At 38.1% G+C, this 14,046-nt stretch overlaps 1 protein-coding gene and 1 long non-coding RNA gene across 2 annotated transcripts in view; both read right to left on the bottom strand.

Moving 5' to 3' along the window:
- The window catches only part of LOC127642717 (KN motif and ankyrin repeat domain-containing protein 1-like), a 57,187-nt gene extending 49,848 nt beyond the window's left edge, over nucleotides 1-7,339 (bottom strand). Inside the window, 1 exon segment of the mRNA XM_052125242.1 lies at nucleotides 7,199-7,339. The gene's annotated coding sequence lies outside the window, so the exon portion shown is untranslated.
- A 6,223-nt stretch (nucleotides 7,340-13,562) lies between these two features.
- On the bottom strand, nucleotides 13,563-13,953 carry LOC127642882 (uncharacterized). Its single transcript, XR_007970434.1, has 3 exons — nucleotides 13,865-13,953; nucleotides 13,669-13,784; nucleotides 13,563-13,587 (listed from the first exon to the last, which is right to left on the bottom strand). It is a non-coding gene; the product is annotated as an uncharacterized LOC127642882 (long non-coding RNA).
- Nucleotides 13,954-14,046: the final 93 nt, after the last annotated feature.

The raw sequence follows: 14,046 nt of genomic DNA, 5'->3' as shown, positions 1-14,046 counted from the left end.
ATTAAGTCATCACACTCTGGGCCCCTGGGAGAACCCAGTTGTGCAGTGCAAGTGCAGTCTCACACAGTACCTAAAACACTGCACCTGAACTTAAACAAGAGACAACATCAAGCCGCAATGCCTTGGCAATGTCAAAGTAGTGATCTCATTTTTTGTTTTGTTTTTAATTTCCTTTCAATTTAATACAAAACAGTTTAACATAGTGTATGAAGTGTAACTTTACTTAGAAAGTGGCTATTGGCTACAATGGCTTACATAACACAATGTACTAGGAACAAGTTATTTATTTGGCTGTTGAAAGGTGCTTTTTTCCAACATGTCCAGTATTTTTTTTAGACTTTAGCCTATTGTTGCTTAGGAGAAAGATGCAAGACACTCTAACAGTCTGCCTATATCACTTTTCCCTCAATGGTTGGGGACCAGGATGATCCTAGGAACACAATAGTTCCTCATTGGAAACTTCAAGTACAATCACAAAAAATAAGATTTATCAATGTAATTCACCTATATCACTAAAAAGGTTTTTGCTGACTCATAAAAATATAATGTTGAGTACTATCCCCTCAGAAACATTTTCATCAATGCATCTTAAAAGGTTATGTTGATGTGCATGTGGCACATCAGCAAACTTGCCACAAATTCGCCACAGATCATTTTCACATGCAAATGAGATTTGCTGCAAACTTACGGCAAATTATCCATTGTTGCCAAAGGTTTTCCAGAGGTTCATCACTGCCGGTGAAGCACTACAAACTTCTGGCAAACATTTGCGATGAATCACAAGCTCATTTGCATGTGAAAATATTTATATTATATAGTTTTTTCCTTTTCTCTCCCCAATTTGGAATGCCAAATTCCCAATGCGCTCAAAGTCCTCATGGTGGTGTAGTGACTCGCCTCAATACAGGAGGCGAAGGACAAATCTCAGTTTCCTCCGCATCTTATCACATGGCTTATAGAGCACATTACTGTGGAGACCTAGCATGTGTGGAGGCAGCTGGTTTAGATTTTTTGTATGGGACTTTCAATAAAACAATGTTGGTGGTCGCTTTAAACACATTTAAAAAAAATTAAAAAATTAAATCGCTACAGATTCGGAAGTAAAACATTAACATTTTGATTTCTCTAAAATCATAAAGGGTGGATGAAGACACATTAGAGATAATGCAGATGGAAATTTGGTTACCTAGGTGAACCTGCCTCTTCTAGAGAAAACAGAAACCTGAGTGGCCTATTATGAGCTAGGCTTTACGTTAGCTCGCCACTGAGGTCAGAGAAACCAAGCACTAAACCAACAGAGACAGAATGGTTGTTTCAAACTAATATTAAGCAGGGACACAAAGATACAGAATTCTGTTCAATTTAAAAATGTATTATATGGAGAAAAACTCATTACAAGATATAATAAAATCAATTAGATAAGGTTAGCATGTTGTTAGCAATGAATGTCGATAGTGTGAATACTAAAAGCTAACAGCTAGCACCCAGTTTTGTGGCTTGTAATCGAACATCAGTGATGTAAATCCATGTTTGCAGCACAGATGTGTTATCAGCATATCTGATCATATCAGGGCATATCTGAAGTAATCACTTGACATTCCGTTAACAACATAAAGAGCTACATGTGGAAGCAAGCTTGTGCTGGTTGAGATAATTTCACTTGGAAAATATAGCTGCAAGCAGCAATTACCATGGCCAAGCACACCAACGGCATGTACAAGTGTCAATTGACATCGGTGATTATGACTAAGAAAAGCAGCAAAAAAAAAAAACATGTAGAATTGTTCACATTTAAATACAATAAATAATAACTATAGGTGGTGCTGTCACAATTTTTCTTTTGTGAGGTCACGGTGTGGTCATAATGACACACAAAGCTTCATGAAAATTCAGCAAAGCCTTGGAGATACCAGCCTCAAATGCTTTTTTGCCAACTTGCCATCAATTTAATTGGTGTACTATTTGAGAATGGATTAGTCATCAAAAATATTTTCATAATTTTTGTTGCGAGTGTCCCTAGATGATACACAACAAATTGTGCGCGGATCAGAGGAGTTTGAAAGTAGTTTTCAATTAACTTCAAAATGGTGGACAGGAAAAATGGCCAACCAGCGTAAATTTGGTATCAGCGTATTTGGAAAGACCCAAGTAATCTAAAAAGACTACAATAATTTTAGAATCATAATTTTAGGCCAAACTGTTCATACGTTATAAGTGAAAATAGCCATTTTTCATCTCTCCTGTCCAACAGGTGGCATTGTAGGGAAACTCTGCTGATACCCTCAGGGCATGCTTGTGATGACAAGTAGTACGTTTCGTGTCAATACGCTAATGCGTTGCGTATTTATAGCCACACGTCCATTTTGGCATGCTAGCGGACAACTTCGTTGAGTTATTTGCAAATGGTGTAGTCTATAAAAACGTTTTTGATAACTTTATGTCGGCACTATCTCTAACTGATACACAAAAAAACTTTTGAGAGAATCGGAGAAATGGTGTAGTAGTTCGCAAAAAGTAGGTTTTTAATACAATTCTAAACAGCAGAAAATCGAATGGGCGGAGCTAAAAAAATAAAATAAAATCACGCCACATTACACATCACAACGCCTTCTGTGCTGTCTGGGAAACATACAGATGACCAAGAACAGGGAGGAGAAACTCCACTGAAGGGCAGATCTGGCAGCATTTCAAATCCTACAGATGTGGACATTTTTCTTTGTAGTTGATGCATTATCCTCAATGTGAGGTCAAATCTGGGAATGCTCCAAAAGGGGACACAAGCATGTGTATGGTGGCTCAATCTCGTTTAAAGTACAATTTGACTCAACTGGGGGCCTTTTATAAATTAAAAAAAAACATTTACTCTATAAAAACGAACAGACCCAAGTTCAACAATAATGAAACAGTTATTAATAGTTCTGTTGTCAATATTAAAAGGTCATTGTGACATACTGACAACCAGTAAAAACCATCACCCACAGCAAAGATACATTCAAAAATAAGAAAAATGTATTCATCACAAGCTCTAAAACTGCTCCAGTGAGAAATCATTAATATCAATGGTCTGTTTACTGTCTTTGAGTTTTGCTGTAACACAAATCACTAATTATTAAGCAAATGAATGAAGACGCTGTCGTTATTGAAGATTAAACGGTTATATTTATTATTAGTGATATTGTGACCAACAATAATCAGAGTGACTGATGATGAGATATTGAGAGCACCTGAAGAGTGCACGTCTTTGACACAGAGAGCGCTCATGTTAAAGAGAGTAAAGCTAAAAGCGCTCATGATTGCTCAAACAATCTCCATCACTCAACACAACGTCTGATTGTCACAACTCATTTAATGTATTTGCATGTTTATTTGTGGTTTAATTTGTTATATCCTCTTCCTGTTCACTGTCCAACAAGTCAGAATAACTACCGTAACGACTCTAGAAAAGAGGCAAATTAATATTCATACATGTTTAATTCTTACACATTTTTAAAAACATCTCACTTACATCATGGCTGAAAGTTTAAATTCATGAATGCCAACAACTCACCCTCCATCGGCTGATCGCGATCACGGATTTAAGACGAATAACGGACGGCGGCTGATCGATTGGGACATCTCTAACTTATGGTGAGTGGCTCCATTCATGTGATGGTTATGCTTTTACAGTTCCCTACCTCCTACTCTGAATAGGCCTACATCCAAAACCCATGAACAAACAATAAAGTCTCAGCAATAGATGACCAAAAAGTTTTAAGTGCCTTTCTCTACCAATATGATCCCAGTCCCTTCCGCCATTATATTTAGCTGGAATGCTTCTAACCAAACAGAACAAATGTCAAATGAGCTTCATAATCTAGTTGTTTGGACTGAGTGCCAGAAAGAAGGATGTAATTTAATCTGTCCATTCTGAGTAACAAAAGAAAGGACAAAATTGTATAAAGCAGTTTTAGTCTATGGCCCATCACTATTTAGTAAAAGCCAAACTAATCAAGCAACTCATGTTACACAGGTTTGATGCACCACTGAGGTGTGTTGTTTTTCACCTTTAGTGTGCTGGTGATCGAATTGAGATTCTGAACCAAATACTTTTTTAGGAGAGTGAGAAGGCTCATGCATTCATACGTGTCAGTACTTGCATTCAGCCAATTCCACCCCAAAGTACTGAATTTCATGCTTGGAAAAAAAAAAAACTCAATGACACTGAAATGTGCTTGTTGTGATATTAGTCAACATGATTGCCTTATGAATACAGTCCAACAAGCCAATGTGATGATCCCTGATTGGATTCAACTGTCTAGAACACACAATTGATGACAACAACAAACGATAGAAGCCCTCCTTCTGCATTACTTTCATTACTTTCCTCAGGCCTTTCAACAAGCTCAGACATTATATCCAGGTGATTAAAAACACTGGAAATCTAGGCTGCTCATATTTTCACTAATTAGGAATAAAAAAAAGAGGCCTTTGTAGGCTTTTAACTAAATTTGAACAAATTCATAACCTTTCTGGATAAAATCTCCAACATTAGAGGTATAAAATATATTTACTCAAGGAAAATTTGTAAGAGAATGTCAAGATCGCTAATAACATGAAATCTTATTTTACCACACATAATTGTATGAGTAAGCTTTATGGATACAGGATAAATAAATTGTAAAATAATTTACAAAAAAATAAAATATATGACACTAGAGCTTTAACCAGCCAGTGAGTCAATTTTGAAGGCATTGTCAACACCAATGACCTCAAATAAGTGATGAAATAGACACACATAACACTGCTTTTCAAAAACCTCAAGTCTTCAAGCTTACAGAAAGATCATTTTAGAAACCAGCCTGAAAGGCCATGGTAACCCATCCACAATTCAGAGAGATGTTCTCTATGATGGAGAGATGGTTGGTTGGCTTTGGGCAATGGCAAAAGGGGTAGATTAGATTTGCAAACAGTTCTATCCAAGCAGCAAAGTGGAAGTAATTTCCTCTGTATAAACAGGCAGCGGCAGTGTGGCTTTTACAGCCTGAGAGAAAGACATAGGTGACAGTTCCCTTCACCATGAACTGAGCTTTGATCCCCATGTGCAAAGCTTTCTCAGGAAGGTGCCAATTGAATGGCTTCTGCCATATGTTCACAAAGCCTGAACGTACACATCTATGTTCACATCCCTAGGTATGAGATTTAAGCCCATCAATTTTGAACTTTCAACACTGTATTTTGAAATTGTAAAAAAAAAGTTAACAAGTTGTCAGAAACAGACGTAGTGCTGTTGCTAACAAATGCATGTTGCTACTAAAACAGAACAGGATCAATATTTAATGAGGTATACAATGAGCCTACAGAACATTCCGACAGGGATCTCTCATTCTTTAATATGGTCTTTATTTATGTCATTGTTGAAAGGAGGCTTTAGAGCACTTTCATCTTTAAACAGTTCTCTCTTTAAACAACTGGGACTACCTCCAAAGGTTGTGTCAGTGCCATTAAATATCTTTCATTCACAGTCTCAGACCAGAACCTCAGTCAACACCCAGTGGACGTGCCAGTTTTCCTCTGTAATACCCCATCACAAAATCTACAATCTCAAGACTAATATGGTCCGAGGCTTTGGTTACAGACTTATTCCAGAAGTGCAACTAGAATAGAAGAGGTATCCGCCAGTGAAGAATTCAAAATTATCTGCTGTTGAAATGATGGTTGAATGCATCCAAGAAATGGCATTTGAATGAATGAAGTATAGGACTCCCTTGTTTCAGATACACCAGACAGAGGTTTCCTGTCTGACGTTGTGAATATTTTGAAGGTCGCTGACAATCCATTCCACTAGAACATAATAACGTCTTTGTGAGGGTCTCACACACACTGTATATAATGCTGCCAACCTGGAAGAATGAGTATGCCAGCACTGTACAATATTTCAAGTTATGGTTCAGAGATCTTGACTGAAAACTGTCCCTTAGACTGAAATGTTTCAAAAACTAATCAAACTCAAGGCTTAAGTTTAAAGCATTAAACGATTAATATTTTTCAATAACTGCATATTGCCTTAAAACAATTAAATGATTCTATGTACATGGCAGTGGAAGGAGTCAAATCACCACCAAACTGCTTTAGAGAACGAACTTAATAGCTTGCGGTACACTGAGGTTATCAAGAAAATTGGTGGAAACTTCCTGAATTTGGCACAGGAAGGGCGTTAATCATAATTACGTCCTGTAAAGTGAAATCAGGACTGTAAGAGGAATCCTTAGTTTGCTGGACAAGAACAAATCTGTTAATATGATGCTTTATTTCAACAATGTAAAATAAATATCCTTGAGGCACCACTTTGGGTTCCTCAGATTCCACATTAGTGGAACCCTCTGGAGATCCTTCAGACACCTTTGCAGTTCTCTGAGAAACTTACTCATAGTTTCTGCAAGAACTGTAAAGAAACCTAAAAGTCCCTTTAGTAACCTAGTCATACGATAAATGCATTGAGGTTCTCAAAACATATTTTCCTTGAGCATATAGGATATTTAAAACTTTTGTCAAGGGTGTCTGGAGGATCTAGAGACGGTTCCGTTCCGTCAGTGTTGCGTCTGAACCCCAAATTGCGACAGTGACATGTGCTGCTTTTTGTTAGGAGCACTAAAACACTAACCAGCTGACATCATCTAAAGTTTAACAGATAATTAAATAAGTAATCATACAATAAAAAACATAGATATTAATGTTGCAGAACATCTGAAAATGCATACACAAAACAATTTGTTCCCTTAATTAGTTAAGAATATGGAATCACAAAAATTCTCAACACACAAAATCTGAAGAAAGAAAAGCTCTTCTTAAGACGACAAAATCTGACCCCGCTAACCATTAAAATTATGTTGCTATCCATCTTATCTTGCTTCGAGAAAAGTAACATAAGTCGCGCGCGCGGCCAATGCGCCTACTATCCCTCACTACATTCATTCCCAAGTTCGTTTGCAAGCGAGTTCTGCGATTTATTTGAGGGTAGACAAATTCAATGTTTCGTAAAGAATGTAATAAAGGACATAAGTTAACAACTTACAATGAAAGGCAAAGGCACAAAGTTATTTGCAGACCTGTTGTTGTAAAGCTGTAGGATCAGGTTTCGCATGCGCACCAGAGAAGCAAGCCATATTATGTAGTTTATAAATGTGCGGTCAGCTGTTTTATAAAAGGAACGACGAATTACCTTTTTCAAAAGAAGTTTGTTTATACGTCTCCCTCCTGTTCACAAGCTCCCTTTGTAAAAGTCCAAGTGAAATAACTTCTTTGTGCTCATGCGCATCAGAGCGGCACGGATCATGGTACACCGAGCTTGAGCTCACAATTGATGTTCCCTGACGTGAAAGCGTGACGTGAAAAAGTACACAAGGACAGGTGCGCCACTTTCTTCTTCTTCTTTTGTTTTTTGGCGAGTTGCATTCTGCGTGCATATCGCCACCTACTGTGCTGTTGTGCAATCATGGTTAGGATCATTTTCGTTCCATTATCTTTCTTCTCTCCTTTCTCCTACAGAAAAAACAAAACAAAAAACACTTGACACTCTGCCCCAACTCTAGATCCATCAGGGCTCACGTAGCGAATGGTGCCATAGTATGCAAAAGTCCGTTTTAGGCAATGATTAACCTGCCCTTCCATTCGAATTACCTTTCTAATATTCTGGCTATTGAGACTTTGTTCTACTAATGTGGATCAAGGAAAAAAGTTTAAGACTATAAAAAGGGGGGGGGGGAACCAGAAGTAGCTGATCAAAGACTGTAGGGAAGGGGTTTATGACTTGATAAGGGAGTGAATGCAGTAGAGGCCTAGGCCATTGATTCCAATGTCTTGATTTTCTAGCAGACAGTGGTAGCCAGTGAAGAAACAAATGTATAGACAGGCACAGGAAAGAATTTCGTGATATTTCAGAAAGTCATTTTAAATGCATTAGTGGTGTTGTCATAGTGGGCTAAAGCACATAACTGTTTATCAGAAGGTTGCTGGTTCGATCCTCACAGCCACCACCATTGTGTCCTTGAGCAAGACACTTAACTCCAGGTTGCTCCGGGGGGATTGTCCCTGTAATAATTGTCCCTGTAATAATTGCACTGTAAGTCGCTTTGGATAAAAAGCATCTGCCAAATGCATAAATTAAATGTAAATGCTCTCAGATTATAGCCTATATGAGAAGCTGAGCCAAAGAGTATGAAGGAAGGGCACTTTATGTGGCAAGACCTATAGTTATGTGGTCCACAGGTAGAATGAGATTTGGGCTGTCACCAAGTGAATTCAATTCAAATACTAGTCTAGTCAACAGCAAATTGTAATGAAAAAGGAGTTGTGTTAAAATTGGGGGTTGACCACAGTGGGGAAAGATGAGTTACTCCATCTAAGAAATAAAATGATCTGGACTGACCTCTAGTGGCTCATTTAGGTAGTTCCGAACACACAGCAAATAGTAAAACTTGAAAGTCCTATCTGAAACAGCAAGACTACAGCTAAACAGTACATTGCTTAAAATACACAGAATTGTAACATCTTTCTCACTGGAACGAAAATTCGGAATATTTGTTGAGTGCTTCTGAAACTCCATGTAGTGCTGACTGGAAGTTGTATAGACTTTTTTCAGCGTGCCATTGTATTTTTGATTATGGGCATGAAAAGAAGTCTGTGAGGGGTAGTTCCGCATTCTCATCAACTGGTTGTGCTATTGTTTAACTGATGTTCTGCTAAAGAAAAATCAGTTGACAAGTTGTGAAAATTAGATGTGATCTTAGACCTCTATGCACACTCATAAACACACACACACACACACACACACACACACACACACACAAACTTGTTTTTATATAATTGTGGGGACTCTCCATAGACTTCCGTGCATTTTATGGATTTTATACAGATCTAGCAATAATTTCTATCCCCTAACCCTACCCCTAGACACAACCCTCACAAAAACTTTTTTGCACTTTTATATAAAATAAAAAACAAAAACATAATTCAGTATGTTTACTAAGCCATTTCTCTCATGGGGACCACTGAGCCCCACAAGGTAGGTGATCTCAGGTTTTACTATCCTTGTGGGGACACAAATTATCTTAACTTTTACTCATTTAAATTTCATCACATTACTTTGAGTAATCTTTCATTAAAAACACTAAACATTGTAAGATTTATTAATTTTTTATTTACTTTTTTTTAATTAAACATTACAAATTAAATGTTTTGGAGTGCAGCTTGGCCTACTATGTACAGTATGCCATGGACCTTTCATGGCAACGAGGTTGTGAAGGGTTGTACTGTTGTTTAAACTGTTGTTGCAGAGGATAAAAACATTGAAAACGTCATATTTCCCAAACATTTCAGTAGACAACAAACTCAAGAAAACACAAGTTGCGAGAATTAGATGTGATGGGGCTTTATACAGTGCATGCTATTGAAGAGTAGGCCTGTCGCTCACAGCCTCTACCAAAAATCAAACATGGCATTACAGTAAATGAGGTTTTATATGATACTAGTCTGAATAAGGTATAGAGTGTTTTGTAATGATGCTTGATGCTGTCTATTATCGTCTGTAGGCTATTGGTAGGCTTAATTGGGTGATGTCAGCAAAAGTGTGACAACAGATCAAATAGGCCAGATCATAGTGAGTGTCATTTTTTGATCACTGCAAACTATTTTAAACAGTTTCCGATAGAACTTGACATGTTTCAACTGCGTACTGGCCTGAGTTTGTTAAAGGTGCACTCTGACACCTAGTGGCTTTTTGGTGCAACTTAATTTAAAATCAATAGTTTTCAGTTTCAGATGCCATTATAGGGATTCACTATTCACGGTCAGCCATGATCATTTAATCAATGAGTGTAAGTGTCATATAACAAGGTGGTTACTCAGATTAAGCGAGTAGTATTCGGCTTATCATGTGAATTTAACATGGCAGCCCCCATGTATAATAAAACGGCTTTTATAAGGTTACTGATATGACTGAAGTCTTCATTTTAATGTGAGTGATCATGATTTCATACATATAGTGCAAAATTACAATTCATGTCTTTATGAGTTAAACTTTTTTAATGAGGAATAATTACTGAGTGCACCTTTAAGGAAGGCAGGGCAAATAATTGTACAGAAGCTGGATGGGAAAAACAAAGTGCCCTCGCATGCTAACTACATTTTTAAACTTAAGACTTATAAGAAAATATTGAACATCTAAATGTAAGATATAATGATAATGTGTGTTGGTCTCTGTAAGAAACAAGAGACATGTTTATTTCTTCGTAATGTAACATTATTAATTAAATAAGAAATAATTATAAATCGTTTTTAAGGGGACATTTGTTGTCATGGTCCTGTCATTCAGGTTTTTTCTCTGACAGGACCCCTGGCATTGTCTTCCCATGTCTGTCTTTGAGTGGGTGCACAGTTTAAATTGTATTCCCTGCCATGCTGTCTGTCTTGTTTCATGTCTGGAGTATGGTGTCTGGGTCCTGACTTCCTGTATGGTTCGGTTACTTCAGGATCCGGACAATCATGCTCCATGTCTGTCTGTTACTGAGGTGCATCGCGCTGTCATCTTGGCAGCATACACTCGCGCCAATAATTTATGTCTGCCTCTGAACCCGGGTGTGCCTCGCGTCATGCTCGCATTGCACTGCGCACCCGGGTTGCGAGTTGTCTTCACATTGTGCTGAGGTTCAGTAACTTCAGTCTGAGATTTCGGGTGTTTCTGTACAGGTGTCCTGTCTTGTTTTTGTCGTCTGTTGCATGCATCGCATGGTGTTTGGCTCGCGCTGTACGCTCAGGTTTCGTTTAGTAACTCTGCTCTCGTTTGTTGGTTGACATGGGCATATATTGCCTCATTGTCTTGGCAACGTGCGCTCATGCCATTTGGGTATTTTGTTGTCTTGTGAGAGCACGTGGCTTTGTTTTGTTTCTAACCGCGTGTCTCTCCTTACATCATACCCTGCCTCCTTGTTTGCCCATAATTAGTTTATTAGTCTCAACTGCCCTGTCTCATTAACCCGGGAGGTATTGCACAAAAGTAGAATTAAGAAAGCCAGGATAACAGAACAGTCGCGGCTTGACCTAGTTTAATCAGTGCATCCTGGCTTAATCCTTTGCACGTTTGCTGAGCCAGGATGAGAACGCGAGGATATGTCAAGCCAGGTGTATATAGTTTGGATAAATGCACGTTCACGGCATTCTTAAAAAGATCACGAAATCGATCACAGAATCACCGATGCAAAAATGGACAAAACCCCTGCGGCATACTTTTCGCCTAATGAGCAACAGTTACTTATGGAAACGTATGAAGAAGTGAAACATATAATATGTAAAAAAGGCAAAACAGCTGCTGTAATAAAACAAAGAGAGAATGCCTGGCAAACAATAGCGGACCGATTGAATGCGTAAGTAGTCCAAATAACCAGTGCTCCACTGAAACCCTCATAATTACATTTCAAGGAGTTACTTGTCATTTTCAAAAATAATTGTATACTTTGCCTTAAATGTGACCATTTAACATGACGAATAATTGCAAACACTTACCCACTATGTGCATCTATTTGATCTATTTAGTTTCTTTTATGTCTATAATCTGTTTAATCTTTTTACTCTTTATCTATTTGTATGTAGGTTTTGTTTCTAATTGATTTGATGTAATCTATAATCAGATAATTTGCTGTCTTTTTATCCATCTAATCTATTTTCTCATTTGTATCTATCTATTCCTCTTAAAGAACAAACATGTCTGGCCAAAAAAGGACTTGGCAGCAAGTCAAGATTAAATACAAGAATATTTTGCAGGCTGGTATGTGACTTGTTTGCGGAGAACATGGGTGACATGTTTGCTGACATTTTTTTTTGTCTGTGCTGATTTTAGCAATTTAAAAAAAATTAAAAAAAATCATATCTGGTATGGGGGGTGGCCCTCCAACCCAAGACTTCACCACAGCAGCGGAGCTGGCCCTGGACCTAAATAAAGGGAAGCCAGTGATTGAAGGGATCCAGGGAGGGACAGCCACTGACTCTGGCCCAGCAAGGGATACTGGCCTCTTCATACAAGGTACATTATTACCATACTACTGCACATGGAAAATATTGAAATCCAATATATTTTGCTATGTGGACTGTGACTTTGCCTTACCTTGCAGTGGCTGGCAACACCCGTACACTTTTGGAGCCACCAGACTATGATTCGCCGGTGAGTACTCTTTATTAAATCATAGGCTTTGCATGTCCTGTCAAAAATATCAATACAAGTATTGAATATGGCAGAGGGAAGCCACATCTACAGCAGTGGAGTGCACGTCTGCCGATGAGGAGACCGTGTCGCTGGACTCCAGGAGGATCGAGGTATCATGTCAATTTTGTGGAAATGGACACATTTTTTTTAAGTTCATAATAGATAAGAAGTCAGGGAAGTGGTACTAATAGAAAATATAATTTGTTACAGGATCCTGACACTGGGCAGCCTGATAAGCAGCCTGGTAACATAGTGAGTATTGCCTAAAGTAAATTTTACATTATGCAAAAAGTCTGCTATGCTAATGAAAAGGTGTTCACAGAATTCACAAACTGTCAGATATCTCTACACAACGCATCTTAAGAGACAGATTGAGCTGTCAGAAGTCAAGATTGATGTGAACAAAAGAAAGCTGCAGGACATGGACCTTGAGATGCAAATTAAACGCAAGACACTGAGGAAACTAGAAAGAGAAGTGACTTCAGTTCATACTGTAACATGACTGTAACACAATGTATTAATCATCATTATTTTTTTCTCTCCAAAGCTCCAAGCTGACAAGTAATAACAGCAAAATAATAAAAGGAAAAATATTCCAAAACCATTGGTCTTGTAACTTTTTTTTTTTTTTTTTTTTTAATGAATGTCAAGTACACTATAGTTATTGATCCAGTGAAGTGGAACTAGTATTTGTGAAGATAACCACAGTGTGTGCTACTGATGCCAAATAAAATTCATGTAAACATGAAAAAGTTATATAGCCTACATTATCCTTTATTAAGGGATGGGCTAAATCAAAACTAAATTAACTGAAATAATTTGCAGTGTATTGTTCTCTAACAAGTCTACCATTTCTGTTATCTGGGAATATGGCAGTATTGTCCCATTCAACATCCAAAGCAACTCTGGGAGCCCTTTCTTTTCTTAAGCTGGCAATATTGTGCAGGCAACAGTCACATCACATGCTCTGTCTGGGGAGACCCTCAGGTGGTGCAGGCACTGAAATCGTGATTTCAGGAGGCCGAAGGTCATTTCAATTCGAGCCCTGGTTTTGGCATGGTTGTAAGCTTGCTGTGCTGGGGTTTGGGGGTCTGTAAGGAGAGTCATCAGAAATGTCTCACAGGCATAGCCTTTGTCCCCCAGCAGCACACCAGAGAACTCTCCTGCGAATACAAAACATAATTCTTACAAGTTCTGTACTCTTGATGTTCAAGGTGCTTAAAAAAAAAATGGGGTGGCTTACCTAGAGAGAGTCTCTGGTAAATTCTACTGGCCCGAATGATTCTGGAGTCATGGACTGAGCAAGGCCACTTTGCCTCTAAATGTGTGATAAGGCAGTCAGCATCACAGATCATCTGTAAAAATATATAGCCTATTAAGGTAATTTAATGCACAGAATAATTATGTAGCTGACAGTAACCGTAACTCATTCTTACCTGAACATTGACACTGTGGAAGGATTTCCTGTTAACATAATCTCCCTCATGTGCCCCTGAGGGGCGTTGGATACGAATATGGGTGCAATCCACTGTACCAATTACATTAGGAAAAGCTGTAACACAAAATAATGAGTGTCATACTGTGACTGTGCTAATGTAACATTTTGTAGTAATCTGTTATTATTTGTGTTACCTGCAATCTTGTAGAACTCCTCCTTGATATGGATGAATCTTCTGTGACCAGGGAAGGTGATAAATATGTGCTCAAGAGATTTCAATGCCAGACTTGCATTTCTTATTGTGCGGCAAATAGTGGCTTTATTGAGGTTTTCTGCATCACCGACAGAATACAGAAACATGCCACTTGCAAAGAAT

The sequence above is a fragment of the Xyrauchen texanus genome, chromosome 4 (assembly GCF_025860055.1).
Source record: "Xyrauchen texanus isolate HMW12.3.18 chromosome 4, RBS_HiC_50CHRs, whole genome shotgun sequence".
NCBI lineage: Eukaryota > Metazoa > Chordata > Actinopteri > Cypriniformes > Catostomidae > Xyrauchen > Xyrauchen texanus.
Note: the sequence above shows the minus strand (reverse complement) of the source record. Positions and strands in the feature narration are given on the sequence as shown.